This window comes from Chlorocebus sabaeus, chromosome 23 (genome assembly GCF_047675955.1).
Source record: "Chlorocebus sabaeus isolate Y175 chromosome 23, mChlSab1.0.hap1, whole genome shotgun sequence".
Taxonomy (NCBI): domain Eukaryota; kingdom Metazoa; phylum Chordata; class Mammalia; order Primates; family Cercopithecidae; genus Chlorocebus; species Chlorocebus sabaeus.
In genome coordinates this window covers 71219404-71237029 of record NC_132926.1, presented here as the reverse complement: position 1 = coordinate 71237029, position 17626 = coordinate 71219404, and the positions used below count along the sequence as shown (strand labels likewise).

The 17626-nt window shown below is 36.6% G+C and overlaps 1 protein-coding gene across 3 annotated transcripts in view; it reads right to left on the bottom strand.

The window, feature by feature from the left end:
* The window catches only part of TMEM232 (transmembrane protein 232), a 321957-nt gene extending 305231 nt beyond the window's left edge, over positions 1 to 16726 (bottom strand). For 2 of the 3 annotated variants that reach the window (XM_073010774.1, XM_073010773.1), the window contains exons 1-2: positions 16578 to 16726; positions 13557 to 13673 (exon numbers count right to left, since the gene is read on the bottom strand). The gene's annotated coding sequence lies outside the window, so the exon portion shown is untranslated. The remainder of the gene's footprint in view (positions 1 to 13556; positions 13674 to 16577) is intronic. The other variant, XM_008014110.3, reaches the window with a different exon arrangement.
* Between the last annotated feature and the right edge of the window lie 900 nt (positions 16727 to 17626).

The following is a 17626-nucleotide window of genomic DNA, read 5'->3' as shown; positions in this document are numbered from 1 at the left end:
ATCTAGAAATGCATGGATGTACTTCTGTTTGTCATAATGTCTAGGATTCTGATAAAGGACATTCAGTGCCCAGGGTTGCTAAATATATTCCTCAATTCTGAAAGAGTACCTCGTAAGAAAGAACTGTTGCTCTCAAGATAACAGTATCACAACCTCTCCTGCCTTGAGAAATACTGACATAGAATTTTGAATTTCAAGCTATGTTCCACAGAAATGACTCATAAGCTATCATATGTGTGAGATGGGTGAGTTTGCATATTGTGTGTGTGTATATATATGCCTGTGTGTGTCAGTGTTTGAGAAGTAAGAGGGGCTGGTTCTGCCTCCCTAGACTGACCAGAGGAGCTCCATTTTTACCTGTTTTGTATATTAGACCCCCAAATAAGAAAGACATAGTTTAAAACAAGAAGGGAAATATAATTTTATTCATCAGAATCCCAGGGTGGCTTAGAAAAAGGAATCTCAGAAGAGGCAGCTATGGCAGAGAAGCAGAAGCACATCCATGCATTTACAGATGTTGCCTAGCAGGTGGCACTGCCCCTGAGAGTTAGAATCACTTCTTAAAACCCATAAAAATATTATTTCTGCAGCAGCCAAACCACTAGAGAGCTGAATTCCAGGGTAGTATTTTATTGATATCACATAAAACATTGCCAGGTGTTGGAGGTTAAGTGGGAGGCTGCAGAAGATAGAGATGTGGTAGGGTGGAAATGCAAGACAGAATGAGAGAAGAAAGGACATGGCAGAAATAAAAGTTCTTAGACAATGAAATTATTTTCCCCTACATCTTTAGAAAAACAAACTCACAAAAGCCTTGGTTGTTGCATTATCTAATTTGTGTAACAAATCACTCCAAAACTCACTGCCATTTATTATCTCTCACAGTTTCTCTGGATTAGGAATTTGTTAGTGGCATGGCTGGGTATAACTGGCTCAGGATTTCCCATGAAGTTGCAGTCAAATGGCAGCTGCAGGTTCAGTCAGTCAGCTAGGGGTTTCAGTCACCTAGAAATTTGACTAGGATTGTAGGATCCACTTCCAGGGTGGTTTGTTCACTACATGGCTGTCAAGTTAAGCTCCTCTTCATGTGGACGTCCCCTCAGAGCTTCTTGTGTGCTCTCATGGAGGCTGGCTTCCCCCAGAGAGAACAATCCAAGAAACCAAGATGAAAGCTTAAATACCTTTATACGCCTTGCAAAGCCTGTATCATTACTTTACCGCAACCACATTTTATTGGTCATACAGACGGGCCATGATTCAATGTGAGTATGGGCTATGAAAGGGTGTGAATGTCAAGAGGCGAAGATTATTGGGAGCATCTTAGAGGCTGGCTACCACAGCCATAATACTTTTTCTTTGCTTATTTGTGTTATCTATCTGTATGTTAGTGGAAGTAAACAAATCCAGGAGCAGAAGTAGACACAGAGTTAATTCTTTTCATATACTGTTGAATTCAATATTCTAATATTTTGTTGAGGCTATTTGAGTATATTTTCATGAGAGATATTGGTCTGTAGTTTTCTTTTCTTGTAATGTCTTTGTCTTATTTTGCATTAGGGTAATGCTGGCCTGAAAGAATTAGGTAGGAAGTATTTCCTCTGCTTCTATCTTCTGAAAGAAACTTGCAGATAATTGATATAATTTTTTCCTTAAATATTTGGTAAAATTCACCAGTGAACCTATCTGGGCCTGGTACTTTCCATTTGGAAGGCTATTAATTATTGATTCCACTTCTTTAATAGTTATACGTCTATTCAGATTATCTATTTTCTCCTTTGTGATTTTTGGCAGTGGTTATTGTTTTTAACTGAAATTCCTTTAAGGCATTAGACCAGTTGACACATAACCTGAACACTATGTGTTCAAACAGAAACATATCTCAAGTGCAAGAGATAGGTCGGGCTGTGTGTTTTCCTGTTTGGCAAAATATCTATTACATTTTTCTATCAATGTAATAGAGCTCAAATATAATAAATCATGGCTACTTCTTGACTAGGACATTGATCACAAGTTGTTTATATTTGGGGGCCTACTGAGATTATTATCCATGGGTACCATTATGTTTAAATTAGATGCTAAATGAGTATCCTACAAATCTCAAAATCTATATAGACTGTTAGCTATTAGCAAAGTATTACTTCTGTTTACACAACTCTCCCTATATACATTATCATCTATACTCTTGGGGACTGCTATATCTCTTGGTACCACTAGCTTCCTATCCAATATTCATTCTTCTATTGTTTTATTAAAGCAACCCTAATTTTGTTTGGAGCAGCAAAGTCTCTGACTAAAAAAACATTTCTCCTGAAGCTTTCTTTGCACCTACGAGTTCTAGATAAAGCTTAGTAGGGAATGTTGGTAAAGTTCACTTTCATGATAGAGGCACAATACCTTCTTCCTTGTCCCTTCTCGATTTCTTTTACCTCCCTGGATGATAGACATAAGAATGGTGATAGAACAGTCACCTTGCTATCAAGAGATGACCAGGAAGATGAAAACCACCTACAACAATGATGGGACACAAAGACGGAAGCCTGGAACATTTATGGCATTAGAGATGAACCACAAAAACTCTGAGATTCCTACTTTTTGTCTTCTTGTTATTTGAAAAACAAATCCCTATTTAGTTAAGTTGTTGGAGTTGAGTTTCTGTTACATAACATCAAATACAATCCTAGGATATCTCACACCTTCCTGAAAACCTAGTTCAAACCCATTTCTTCAGTAAGGCTTCTGGGATGTAATAATAATAACTCTTGCATGGTACTTTATTGTTTGCAAAGTACTTTCACGTACTTTATATCTTTTGATATTCATATCAGTCCTGTGGCCAGAATACCCTTCTCTTCACATTCTCACCTCTCTGGAGTCGATGCCATCCATTCCTATGCTGCAAACTGCACTGTAGAACAATGACTCCCAAGTACCTGCCTCCAATCTTGACCTCTCTTGAGCTCTAGATTTGTTTTACAACTGAATTCTGGGCACGCAGCTTAAACACAAGTACTTGAAAAATCTAAACTGTCTATAACTTAACCGGTTATTTTCTCATTTCAGGTCCCTAAACACTGCTCTTAATCCAGTATTACTTTAATAAATCTCAGTTAATATAATCACTCAAACTGACAAGCTAGGAATTTCAGAGTTATTCTCAATTCCATGCTCTCTATAACTTCCCAAAACAATCAGTAATCAAATCCTAGGTCACGGCCACTTCCATGAGATTAGGTTCTCATCATTTTTCTGGTGGACTACTGTTAAAATCATTTAACTGGCCTTCTGCAGAAAGGCATCCTAAAAGATAAATCAATTATTTTTATTTATTCATTCACCAAATAGTTAAATAACTGGTCTTCTGCAGAAAAGAACTCTAAAAGAGAAATCAATTATCTTTTATTTATTCATTCACCAGATAAGTATAGAGCACCTGCTACATAATACATATTATAATGTTAAAAATATGGTTTCAACAAAAAAACTTGACATGTTGTGGTAAGAAGCTAGTAAACCTAAAGTCAATATGGATTTAGCAAGTGATTATATTAGTGTTGAAAATGCAATGAAAGTAATAGGAATAAAATAATTTACTAAGGTGGTGTATTTTTAAAAGAGATTTATTTTCTTTGGTATTGTAATGAATCAGTAGGAAATATTTTAAAGAAATGAATTCATTTGGTTTTATGGAAATATAAGCAAAAATAAGTGTGATATACAGTTTAGAACACTAATTTCTAAAATACATTCTGTAAAATACAGCTTCTTGGGATTAAATTATCTCGAAAAGCTTTCTGTTGTTAAGTAAGCTTGAGAAACCACTGGATTAGACAAAAATAAGTAGGTTTGCATATACTAAGATGTATCAGTGTTAATATGCTCATATATACTCTAAATCTCTCTGAGTAGCAGTGTGACATGTAGTTTTTAAAATTTATTGACTAGAGAAATCTTTAGAACATCATCTCCTAAAATTACATACAGGACACATTTTGGAAAATGTTAAGCATCTGTGAGCAGACACTTTACCAGGAGATCTGGATGGACAATGAACTTCACGACAGGAACACTTATCAAATTTATCATAATAATGAATGATTCTGATAATCAGATGTTCAGCAACAATATAGCACTACTCATTAAGATGATAAGGGTTCATGCAGAATAGGTCTTAGTGAAATAAAAATCTGCTACCTTGAATCAAGTATGTATGTGGATTGCCCAAACCAAGAATGTTTATACTTTAAAGAGAAATGCTTCAGCTCTCTTGAAAGAGAAATGGCTATAGCAGTCTGCATGGGTGCTTGGCAGTTCATCTGCAACCTGGCACAGACCCAGATTTCTTTTTTTAGTTTTACTATTAATTATTCATATAGTTTTTAAAGCTTCAATTAAAATAAGGTTGAAATGTATACTTCAAAAGACAATTTCTGAAAAACAGATAATATTACAATTATATCAAGACTTTAGAAAGGTAACATGCATTAGAGAATACAAGATTTAGACTCTAACCTGAAGAAGCAAATTATTTGACCAACCAAATGATAGAATTTGTTCAGACATGCTGTTAAGATGGTAAGGTAAATAAGACTCTTACAACAGTCTTATCCCCTCCTAGAAATTTTTCCTAATAGACAACTTGGATATTTTTCTCAAGATTAATGGCTTTTAAAAATTGTTTTATTACACATCTCCAGTGTATCCCCCTCTCTTTCACACACACACACACACACACCGCCAAATTTTTGAACCTTCTCTTTTGAAGTCCAAAAGAGTCTTCATACTAAATAAATAAAAATCGAAAAGGTGCAATTTCACCAACCACAGAAGATGTGTGAAGACTGGTCTTCTGAATTCAGGGTTGCCCCAGGATAAGTGAGTCCAGGGGATATTAAATGAATTTCCCTATTCATAGAAATAAGAAAGTTCCCACCTCCTTTATTCTCCCCAGTAAAAAGCTTCCCCTATCAAATGACCTGGTGGCTGTTCCAGGATGGACTGCTTAGACTCTTAGGAGAGGCCCAAATGGCAGGCCCAGTCTGGGGTTGCGAGTACTTTTCTATTTCTCAGTGTTACTGTGCTCATATATACTCTAAATCTCTCTGAGTAGAAGTGTGACATATAGTTTTTTTAAATGTATTGACCAGAGAAATCTTTAGAACATCATCTCCTAGAATTACATACAGGACACATTTTGGAAAATGTTAAGCATTTGAGAGCAGACACTTTACCTACCAAAATAGTAGCAGGTTTCTTCTAACAAAGCTATGGGACCCTGAGAAAGGAAGCTCAATATTCCCCTGTGAGGATCTTCGTGGGTCTTCCAGTTGCCCTGGGATGGTGAATACGACAATAACTGAGCTCCCAAGTGATCTGAAGCAGGACTTCTTAATCACTCACCGCAGCGCTCTGCGCCGCTGGAAACCACAAGGCTGGTTGCTAAGGACGCTGTGGGAGTCGCTCTGAGAGAGAGAGAGACGTCGCTCTTTTACGGTCTCGTGACCAGGGCTTAGCCAATCAGGACTTAAAAGTAAATTTCCACCTGCCCTGTCCCCGTCTCCACCACATTTGTATTCAATTTCGAAAGAATAAATGCAATGCTGTGTGAAAGACCTTAATTCGTTTTTAAAGAACATAGTAATGATTTGTTTCTAATATTGTACATACTTGCATATCCTGCCAGAAGCCGCGGCAAGAAGTGGCTTGACAGTGCTTTAATGTCTCCTCAGTGTCTTTATGCCGCTCCCCCAAAACAAACCAGCACGCCTATCATACCAAAAGTAGCTAAGTCTTTAAATCAAATTGCTGTTCGTAAGTTCTTTCTACATAGAAAATTTGGAGCAGCCAGTGTCCTCAGCACCCGTCAGTGAGTAAACAAAGCACCTAGAATGTTCTGCTATGTACTAACCACCAGAGGGCGAATTTAAACACAAAAGAATGCCTATTTTTAAAGGTAGTATGCAATAGAATTATCTAATATAAGTCCTTTAAAAATCCTTGTAGAATTCCTACGTCTACTAACGAGCAAATGTATATATTTTACAAATGTTCACCAGTGTAAAATACTATATGGAAGAATGGGGAAGAGCATTTATGATTAAATTCATATGTAGGCCGGGCGCAGTGGCTCATGCCTGTAATCCCAGCACTTTGGGAGGCCAAGGTGGGAGGATTATGAGGTCAGGAGTTTGAGACTATACTGGCTAACATGGTGAAACCCCGTCTCTACCAAAAATACGAAAGTTAGCCGGGCGTGGTGGCACACGCCTATAATCCCAGCTACTCAGGAGGCTGAGTCAGGAGAATTGCTTGAACACAGGAGGTAGAGGCTGCAGTGAGCCGAGATCATGCCACTGCACCCCAGTCTGGGAAACAGAGCTCTGTTTAAAAAAAAAAAAAAAAACACTTCAAATGTAATGTACAGGGATTGTCCTGCGAAATGAACTACCTTAAAAAATTAAAACTTCGAAAGAAAATTTAACTTGAAATACCTCAATTCAGAATTAAGTTTTTTTGTTTTATGAGTATATTTTTATATTTAAAACAGAAATTACAATATTTGATCTCAGGCTTCTCTGACATATCACTCCTAGAAGATGAGTAAGTTAAAGGTAATAATGAAAAAATGAAATTGACAAAGACCATAAACTACATATGTTACAGAACAAATCCTAGAATTTCAACAGTGCTTACCATAATCCAGATAAAATAAAAATGAAAAGACTGTGGTATTTAATAATACTCCGCTGGCTTGCTTGTTTTAATTTCAAGAGATCTAGAAAAGTGTTAAAAGCATAAAAAATACAAACCATTAACCAGGTTATTCATAATAAAATGAAGACTGAATAAAAAGAATAAAAGGAAGGCCAAATAAAAAATTCTTCTGCATAATATAAAAATCAATTGAAACTATACTGCATTTACAGAAAAAAGTCAACCCATCGATTCTACACTGAAGACAACAGAACATGATTATATAAGGAAGAATTCACAAATACATACATATATTACATATATCTACTTATTCTATATATATCTACTGATTTTATATATGTATCTACTGATTTTATTTATATATATATCAGTAGAATGAAAGATTACAGAAAAAGCATAAAATTTATATATGATAAATTTGCCATTTTAACTCAGTGGGGAAAAATTGTAAAGAGGTTGAGCACAATTAAGCTAATAGGAGACCCACAATTATTACAGAAAATGACAAGAATATTTAGAAAATTTACATATGAAAACTAAATATAATAAAGTCATACCTCCCCTTTCTCCCTTTAATTAGTCATCTACATTGAAGTTTTGACAAGACAAATCTAATACATTTTTTAAAAATTATTATATATATATAGACCTGAAATGGCCATTAACTAGCAATTAGGAAAATAAGCATGTCAAAACCATCCTAACCACTTAGTATGACATAATTATGCTTTCAAAAACTACATTATTGCCTACTTGCCCAGGTTTGTTCTGCTGTTTTTTTTTTTTTTTTTTTTTTTTTACCAGTCTTCTTTATTTTATTTCATTATTTTTTTTGAGATGAAGTCTCGCTCTTGTCCCCCAGGCTGGAGTGCAATGGAGCGATCTCAGCTCACTGCAACCTCCACCTCCTAGGTTCAAGCGATTCTCCTGCCTCAGCCTCCTGAGTAGCTGGGATTACAGGTGCCTGCTGCCGTGCCCAGCTAATTTTTGTATTTTTAGTAGAGACAGGGTTTCACCATGTTGGCCTGGCTGCTCTCAAACTCCCGACCTCAGGTGATTGACCCGCCTGGGCCTCCCAAAGTGCCGGGATTAAAGGCGTGAGCCACTGTGCCCGGCCCAGTCTTCTTTATTTTTAAAACTTTTGCCACTGCCATGTAATCAATTAAAAAATATTTTTAAATTCCACAGTTCTCTCATAGCAATCTTTTAAGTTTCCTCAACACATCATGAGCTCTTCCTTCTTAATAACTTCATGCATGCTCTTCCTCTGTCTGAAAATACACCTGCCCACTCACTCCTCAACTGCTGCCACAAACTCACACAAACACACACCACCCTCTGCTCCCTAATACGAGACACCAGGTAAATGCTTACTCTCGTATCAAGACTTGGGTGTTAGATATTTGTCAACATTTTGGATCTGGAGAATCCAATCACCCTTCCATGCTACCTGGGGAATTCTTCATGTAATGTGAATGGGAAGTGGTGTTTCATCATCCACTACAAAAGTCAAAAACGGCAGATCACATTTTCTCAGAACTCTGTGTTGGAATATGACAGAAGCTTGGCCAAGTATGTGTTCTAGTTTAAGATTTTGAATTCTTAGCAAATAATATCAAGATGAAAGTAGCAATAACTGTGCCCTGGGCAAAGACAGCAGCACCCTTACAGATTTTCCTGCCAAAAGACAGTTGTGGTACCTCCTACTTCTTGGTCCTCTAGAACAGCATTTTTTTTTTCTATCCATTTCAATCCTCATCTTACAGCCTTCCATCAATTCTATAAACCCTGATTATCCTCTCAATAAATCTCCTGTTTAACAAATTGAGTTTCTGTTATCTTCAACCAAAGTGACACATTCACCTTGGAAGACACTGCATTTTAGAAGCCTTCCAACACAATGACCATTCTCTCTTTCAGGATAACTTAGAAGTCATCCTTCAATGTTTCCCTAGCATTCTGAGTACTCTTATATAGCACTTATCAAAATTTTACCTAGAGAAATCTACTTAGTGAGTACTCATTAAAAAGTCAGGAAAGAGATGAAACTATTAGTAAGTTAAGCAATTTAAAATATGCATTATATTTCCTTCAATCATATTTCTCAAACCTTAAGCTTCAGTCCTTCAGTTGCTTAGAATCAAGGCTCTTAGCATCTTCACTGCCATGATTCAAATTAGTCCATAATACTGCAATTACCTTCCTAGATTAGAATTGATTTTCCAGGGAAAACAATCTGACATCAAAAGTGAATCATAGGAAAAAACTACAGCCATGAAAAAATATTTATCAGTTTGAACTGTTGCATTAAATATTGATTTTGTAATTTAACAACTTTCTAGATGACAATTTCTTACTATTTTTGATTTTATGTGATATCATTTAGGTTTGCCATGTAGTGTATAACTTAATTGTAAATAATTTCTATTCGATACCATATTAGTTTGTTTTCATGCTGCTAATACATACTCAAAACTGGGAACAAAATGAGGTTTAATTGGACTTACAGTTCCACATGGCTGGGGAGGCCTCAGAATCATGGTGGGAGGTGAAAAGCACTTCTTACATGGTGGGAGCAAGAGAAAAATGAGGAGGAAGCAAAAGTGGAAACCCCTGATAAAGATCTTGTGAGACTTACTCACCATCATGAGAATAGCACCAGAAAGACCGGCCTCCATGATTCAATTACCTCCCCCGGGTCCCTCCCACAACACATGGGAATTCTGGGAGATAAAATTTAAGTTGAGATTTGGGTGGAGACACAGCCAAACCAGATCATTCTGCCCCTGGCCCCTCCAAATCTCATGTCCTCACATTTAAAAACCAATCATGCCTTCCCAACAGTACCCCAAAATCTTAACTCATTTCAGCATTAACTGAAAAGTCCACAGTCCAAAGTCTCATCTGAGACAAGACAAGTCCCTTATGCCTATAAGCCTGTAAAATCAAAAGCAAGCTAGTTACTTCCTAGATACAAAGGGGGTTCAGGTATTGGGTAAATACAGCTGTTCCAAATGGGAGAAATTGGCCAAAACAAAGGGGTTACAGGGCCCATGCAAGTCTGAAATCCAGTGGGGCAGTCAAATTTTAAAGCTATAGAATGATCTCCTTTGATTCCAGGTCTCACTTCCGGGTCATGGTCTCCGGCAGCTCCACACCTGTGACTGTGCAGGTTACAGCCTCCCTCCTGGCTGCTTTCATGGGCTGGCATTGAATGTCTGCAGCTATTCCAGGTGCACAGTGCAAGCTGTTGGTGGACCTACCATTCTAGGGTCTGGAGGATGGTGGCCCTATTCTCATAGCTCCAATAGTCAGTATCCCAGTAGGGCTCTTGCCCCACCTTTCCCTTCCACACTGCCCTAGCAGGGGTTCTCCATGAGGGCCCCACCCCTGCAGCAAACTTTAGCCTGGGCACCCGGGTGTTTCCATACATCTTCTGAAATCTAGGCAGAGGTTGCCAAACCTCAATTCTTGAGTTCTGTACACCTGCAAGCTCAATACCACATGGAAGTGCTAAGACTTAGGGCTTCTACCCTCTGAAGACACAGCCCAAGCTCTACATTGGCCCCTTTCAGCCATGGCTGGAACAGGTGGGACAAGGACACCAAGTCACTAGGCTGCACACAGCATGGGGACCCTGGGGCCAGTCCATAAAACCAGTTTTTCCTCCTGGGCCTCTAGGCCTGTGATGGGAGGAGATCCGTGAAAGTCTCCAACATGGCCTGCAGACATTTTCCCTATGGTCTTGGGGATTAACATTAAGCTCCTTGCTTCTTGTGCAAATTTCTGTGGCCAGCTTGAATTTCTCCTCAAAAAAAAATGGGTTTTTCTTTTCTACTGCATCATCAGGCTGCAAATTTTGTGAACTTTTATGCTCTGTTTCCCTTTTAAAATTGAATGCTTTTAACAACACCCAAGTCACCTTTTGAATGCCTTGCTGCCTAGAAATTTCTTCCACTAGATACCCTAAATCATCTCTCTCAAGTTCAAAGTTCCACACATCTCTAGGGCAAAGGTAAAATGCCACTAGTCTCTTTCCTGAAACATAACAAGAGTCATCTTTGCCCCAGTTCCCAACAAGTTCCTCATCTTCATCTGAGACCACCTCAGCGTGGACCTTATTGTTCATATCACTATCAACATTTTGTCAAAGCCATTGACAAGTCTCTAAGAAGTTCCAAACTTTCCCATGTTTTCCTGTCTTCTTCTGAGCCCTCCAAACTATTCCATCTTCTGCCTATTACCCAGTTCCAAAGTCGCTTCCACATTTTTGGGTATCTTTTCAGCAACGTCCTACTCTGTTAGTACCAATTTACTGTATTAGCTCATTTTCATGCTGCTGATAAAGACATACCCAAAACTGGGAACAAAAAGTGGTTTAATTGGACTTACAGTTCCACATGGCTGGGGAGGCCTCAGAATCATGGCAGGAGGTGAAAGGCACTTCTTACATGACAGTGCCAAGAGAAAAATGAGGCAGAAGAAAAAGCAGAAACCCCTGATAAACCCATCAGATTTTTTGAGACTTATTCACTATCAGGAGAATAGCATGGGAACCACCAGCCCCCATGATTCAGTTACCTCCCCCTGGGTCCCTCTCACAACATGTGTGAACTCTGGGAGATACAATTCAAGTTGAGATTTGGGTGGGGACACAACTAAACCATATCAGATACCTCTCTTCATTTTGCCAAATATTTAGAGTTTTCATTAGTATTTTTAAATGCTATTGGGAATAAATGGAACAGTATCTGAAATTTTTATCTGTCAAAAAGAGAAAGGAAAAATAATCAAAGGTAAAATAATAACAGAGAAAACAGACAACATACAGAATGAGAGAAAATATTTGCAAACTGTGTACCTGACAAAGGTCTAATATCAGTATCTATAAGGAACTTAAACAAATATATATGAAAACAACAAACAATTTCATTGAATAATAGGCAAAGGACATGAACAGAAACTTTTCAAAGGAAGACATACATGTGGCCAACATGTATATGAAAAAAAACTCAACATCACTGATCATCAGAGAAATGCAAATCAAAACCACAATGAGATACCATCTCATGCCAGTCAGAATGGCTATTATTAACAAGTAAAAAATAATAATAATAACAACAGATGCTGGTGAGGTTTGCAGTGAAAAGGGAACAAACTCTTATACACTGTTGGGTGGAAGCATAAATTAGTTCAGCCATTGTTGACAGCAGTGTGGTGGTTCCTCAAAGAGCTAAAATCAGAACTACCATTTGACCCAGAAATCCCATTACTAGGTATATAACCAAAGGAATATAAATCATTCTGCAATAAAAACACATGCACATGTATGTTCATTGCAGCACTATTCACAATAGCAAAGGCATGGAATCAACCTAAATGCCCATCAATGACCATAAATATGGTACATGTACACCTTGGAGTACTATGCAGCCATAAAAAAGAACAAGATCATGTCCTTTGCAGGAACATGGATGGAGCTGGAGGCCATTATCCTTAGCAAACTAATGCAGGAACAGAAAACTAAATACCACATGTTCTCTCTTAAAAGTGGAAGTTAAATGATGAGAACACAGAGACACAAAGAGGGGAACAACAGACATTAAGGCCTACTTGAGGGTGAAGGGTGGGAGGAGAGGATCAGGAAAAAAAAAAAAAAAAACTTATTGGGTACTAGGCTTAGTACCTGGGTGATAAAATAACCTGTACAACAAACCCCTATGACATAAATTTAGCTACATAATAAACCTGCACATGTACCCTTGAACCTAAAATAAACTTTTTTAAAAAGTCAAATGATATTACAATGGTCATTCAACTTATAGAAATCTACTAGAGGTTAAAGAAGATAAAGCAAGATTTTAAGAAATTTATATTGCATTTACTCAAATTATTTCTTGTACCAATGGGTTAATTTTCACAGCATTTTTAAACTTACTAAAAGATAAAATTTCTCTTACACAGTTATTTGACATGTTTGTGATGATAGTATTTAATCCTATAGTGGACATTTTAGAAATAAAATTCAATTAAAGTTCTGCAAAAGCATCATGTTGGTCACCTATCGCCAAAATAATTTTAGTGGTTTAAAATACAAGTATTTATTTTTCTCATTCACTCCTCTGCATGAAGGTTGGCTGGATTTTGGTGATGTTGGCTGGGTTCACCTGGGATTGTCCCCAGACTTCCAGCTGGGTTGGGTCTGCTCCAAATATCTCCTTCGGGAGCCCAGAGTGAAGGGGCAGTGGTTATTCAGGAGGTGCTTCTCATGGTTATGGCAGAAGCCCAAGAGGGCAAGCCAACTGAGCAAAGCCTCTGTTCAGGTCACACCTGCTAACACTTTTTGCCCAAGGATATCACTCTACCAACTCCCCAAACAAAGGGCAGGAAAGTCCACTCTGCCCATCATGAGGCCATGACAAGGGTATGGACATACAGTATAATACTATGATAGAGGGACGAAAAATTGAGTCCAATAATTTGGGCATCACCATCTTCTGAACATAAATGGCATAGCCTATCAAGTAGAAAAAGAATAAACTCAGCAATTTAGAAAATTTATACTCAATTCACAATTTAAAATATTCTCAGTTGCTTCCATTTACTGTGTGTGTCCCATTAAGTGTTTAGATGTTAAATGTGCTTTGCCTAACTTCCCTAGCAACGTAATCAGGATCAAATGCACCACAGTGGATTGTTATATTATATCATTTTACAAAAACAAAACAAAACAAAACAAAAACACCTCTATTGTTGGAAAGATATTTTTTAAATTGCTTATTTCAAGTTATTTTACACGTAAAATATTTAAAATATTACTAAATTTCACCTTTTAAAATACTTACCAGGCAAGGCGCAGTGGTTCACTCCTGTAATCCTAGCACCTTGGGAGGCTGAGGTGGGCAGATTGCTTGAGCCCAGGAGTTCAAGACCAGCCTTGGGAACACAGTGATGCCCTGTCTCTAAAAAAGATATAAATAAAATAGTGTATAGTTGCATCACAGTACCCAATACAGTGGTTTACACATAGTATATGCTTAATATATGTTGCTGAGTGAATTATTGAATAAAAAATATGTAATTTTTATTTTATCCTGTGAGCTGAATTTATTTAGCATCAGAATTTTCGAGCACAATGTTAATATAAATGAATGACTTGCTTGCTCTGTACAGGCACTTTTGTTTCGTAGGACCATAGCATTCTGTGCCAACTCTTGAAAACTGTTGAAACAATCTGCTAGTTTTCATTTGTATTTTAACTCAACAATAATAATGACTGGACTTTTGAAAATATGTATTAAGCTCTTTGGGGGGTTAGATGTATTTCTATCATATTATTTTCAAGGAAAATTAATCCTTTATATCTATTTACCATGGAAAAAAGTAAAAAACTGTATTATTCTGTCAATATTTGGGCTAAAAATGTCCTTATTATTAGTTTTGACACCTAATAATATCCTCTACCCATTAATTGTTATATAGTGATTTAATATTTTAGTCATTTTAATGATATAAATGCTATTGTTTGCCAATCCTTCAAAAGATAGAGTCAAATCCTCTTCCCCTTTTAGTGTAGGGTTGGACTTAGTGACCCTCTTCCAAAAAATAGAACATGGCAGAAGTGATGAGGTGTAATTAGCTCATAAACGACATTGTGCTTCCTCCTTGCTGTCTCCCAGTTGTTACATCATAAGGACACTCAAGATGTTCTATGAACTTCATGTGGCAAGGAATTGAAACCTCATTAACAGCAATCAGCAAGAAATAAAGACATTCTTTCTACAGCTGTCTGAGTAAGAGACCTTAGAAGGGGATCCTCCAGCCCTAATCAAACCCAGTCAAGTCTAAAATGACTGCATCCCAAGTAGAAGTCTTAACTAGAACCTCATGGAAAACCTAAGACAGAACTATCCAGTGAAGCCACTCTGAAATTTTTTAATTACAGAAACTATGAGATATTAAATGTTGTTTTAAGCTGCTCAATTTGTTATGGGGGCAATTTATTGTGCCACAATAGAAACTAACACAAACGTTCTGTTGTTTTCATAAAATGCATTGGCCACTTTATAAATGCATGTTTTAATTCCTGTGTTATGAGTTTCTCAAACTAGTTTGAAGCAATAAACTCTGGACGATTTCAGCATAATTATTTCAGAAATATTTTGGAGAAATATAGGATGATAGAGCTTCATAGTGCTCTAGAGACTACTGATTAAATGATATGAACAGATTTAGTAATATAGAAAGATCTTTATTGCTGTCTGCCCATAACTAAACTTGCTCTATTACTTTTTTTCTAAAATAATTTTTCTTCTTAGGAAAAAAAGCTAAGTTTTTTAGAGCAATTAAATAAAAAGTGAAACTATGCAAGTCCATGCTCAGATATAATACTATCATTTTAGCATACTCTTCTATTGTGTATCTGTTAATATTTTTAAAAGGAAGATCATACTGTACATGTTTTAAATTGAACATATTTTCATGTCATTTAATATTCATCTCTAATGTAACCTATAAACGTCTTCACTCTAAACTCTTCTCATCTCCATTACACTATCATTCTAGATGAAATTATTACTATCTTTTGCCTCAGCTGCTTGCCTTCAGTAGGTGGAAACCTTTACTCTTCCCCATACAGAAGCCAGGTGGATTCCTATAAAATATCAACATAGTCACATTACTCCTCTACCCTCAAAAAACCTAAATTTTGTTCACCACCAGCAAGGCTTTGCAAGATCTGGCACCTAGGTTCCTTTCAGCTCTCATTTCCTATCACTTTCACCCTTTCTCACTGGCTACCTAGTTTGCTATCAGGGCCTTTCTCCTGCTCAGCTCTGCCTGGAAAACTTCTCCCACATATTCACAGATGGCTCACTCCCTCACTTCATTCAGTTCTCTGCTCAAAGGTCACTTCTTCAAAGAGGACTTCCTTATTCTAAAAAAGGTTTCTTTATTGCTCACTTAAGCTTTTTTAATATAATTATGTCATTATTTGACATGGCACTATATTTGACAGGATGTATTTTTCTGTTATTTGTCTCCCTAAACTAGAATGTCAGTTCTAACAATGCAAGCACTTTTTCTGGCTTATTTATCACTCTATCCTCATTGCTTAAAATAGTATGTGACACGAGATAGGTGCTTAATAAATATATTTTGGTTAAACAACTCTATGGATATATACTTTTAATAATAAATTATTAATCAATAATAATTATTTGATATTTGCATTCCTGCTTATTTTTTCCTATTATGAGCAATCATGCCATAAACATATGTATGTTATCCATGCCAGAAACATGTTAAAAAAACCCTATATTTGTTTTCTAAGATTTTGGAGTCAAAAAATATGGTTATTTTTACACTTTTTGATACATAGTGCCAATCTGCTGTCCATCAGAAAGTTATGTTTTATATCACTTCAGAAATTAATGAAAGATACTTTCTTCTAACCTGGAAAGATTTTTCCCTTTTAAACATTTTAATATGTGAAAGACAACTGTTATTAAGATTTACTTTTTTTTCGATTAGTAAAGGACATTTTTATATGATATTATCTATTTACATTTCCTTTTTTTTTTTTTTTGCATGAATTGCCTCTACATGTCCTTTGCTTATATTTCTGATTTGACTTTATTCATTGGTATGAACTCTTTGTACATTAAAGATACTAATCCATTGTTTAAACCATGTTAAAATGTCATTTTTCTTAGTTTGTCATTTGCCTTTCAATTGTAATTACTATATATTTTAAAATTTACTACACAGAAATTTAAATTTTATACAGTCATATTGATTATAGTCTTTTACTGATTTCTTACACGGCTTTTGACTTTGCTGTACTCTTAGAAAACTTTCCAACTCACTGTTTAAAAGGCATCCACCTCGCCAGGCGCAGCGGCTCACACCTGTAATCCCAGCACTTTGGGAGGCCAAGGCAGGCAGACCATGACCATGAGGTCAGGAGATCGAGACCATCCTGGCTAACACGGTGAAACCCCGTCTCTACTAAAAAAAAAAAAAAAAAAAAATTAGCCGGGCGTGGTGGCGGGCGCCTGTAGTCCCAGCTACTCGGGAGGCTGAGGCAGGAGAATGGCGTGAACCCAGGAGGTGTAACCTGCAGTGAGCCGAGATCACACCACTGCACTTCAGCCTGGGCCACAGAGCAAGACTCTGTCTCAAAAAAAAAGGCATTTGCCTATATTATTTTCTTCCAGTATTTAATTTTTAAAAATTTAAGAAAAATACAGTATATTGCAGCTTTACTTTCAGGGTAAGCTGTGAGGTAAAATATCTCATGTAACCCATAAATATATACACCTATTACATACCCACAAAAAAAAAAGTAGTGATAAAACTGTTAACAAAAATGTCAGCTCTTATTGCCATGCTTTCCCCCTCAACTGGCTACCCAGCTGCTGTCTGTTCAATAATTCATCCTTTCTCCACTCATGTGGATGTGAAATTCTGAGATGCCACTGTTTTTATATTAAAAGTACAGACATAATTAGACCTTCTTACCTTTCTCCTTAAAAAAAAAAATAGCTTAGGACCTGAAACAATACCATCCTTGAGCCAATCATTCCAAAAGAATAGATAAATATTTTTTATGTTTGATATTAACTATCCAGTAATTTGGTATTAGTACACCAGTAATACTAAACACCTTTGAGTATTGTCAAGAGACTCAACACCTTTGTCCATGCTGCATCGCAATCAAATTTAAGAATGTCAATTCGTTATTTAAAAATGTTAATTGTACAAACAATCCAATTACACTCTTCTTATTTAAAAATGTACAATTAACATTTTTAAATAGCTAAGAAGAGTATAATTGGAATGTTTGCAACAGAAAGGATAAATGTTTCAGGTGATGGACATCCCATTTACCCAAATGTTATTACACATTGCATGC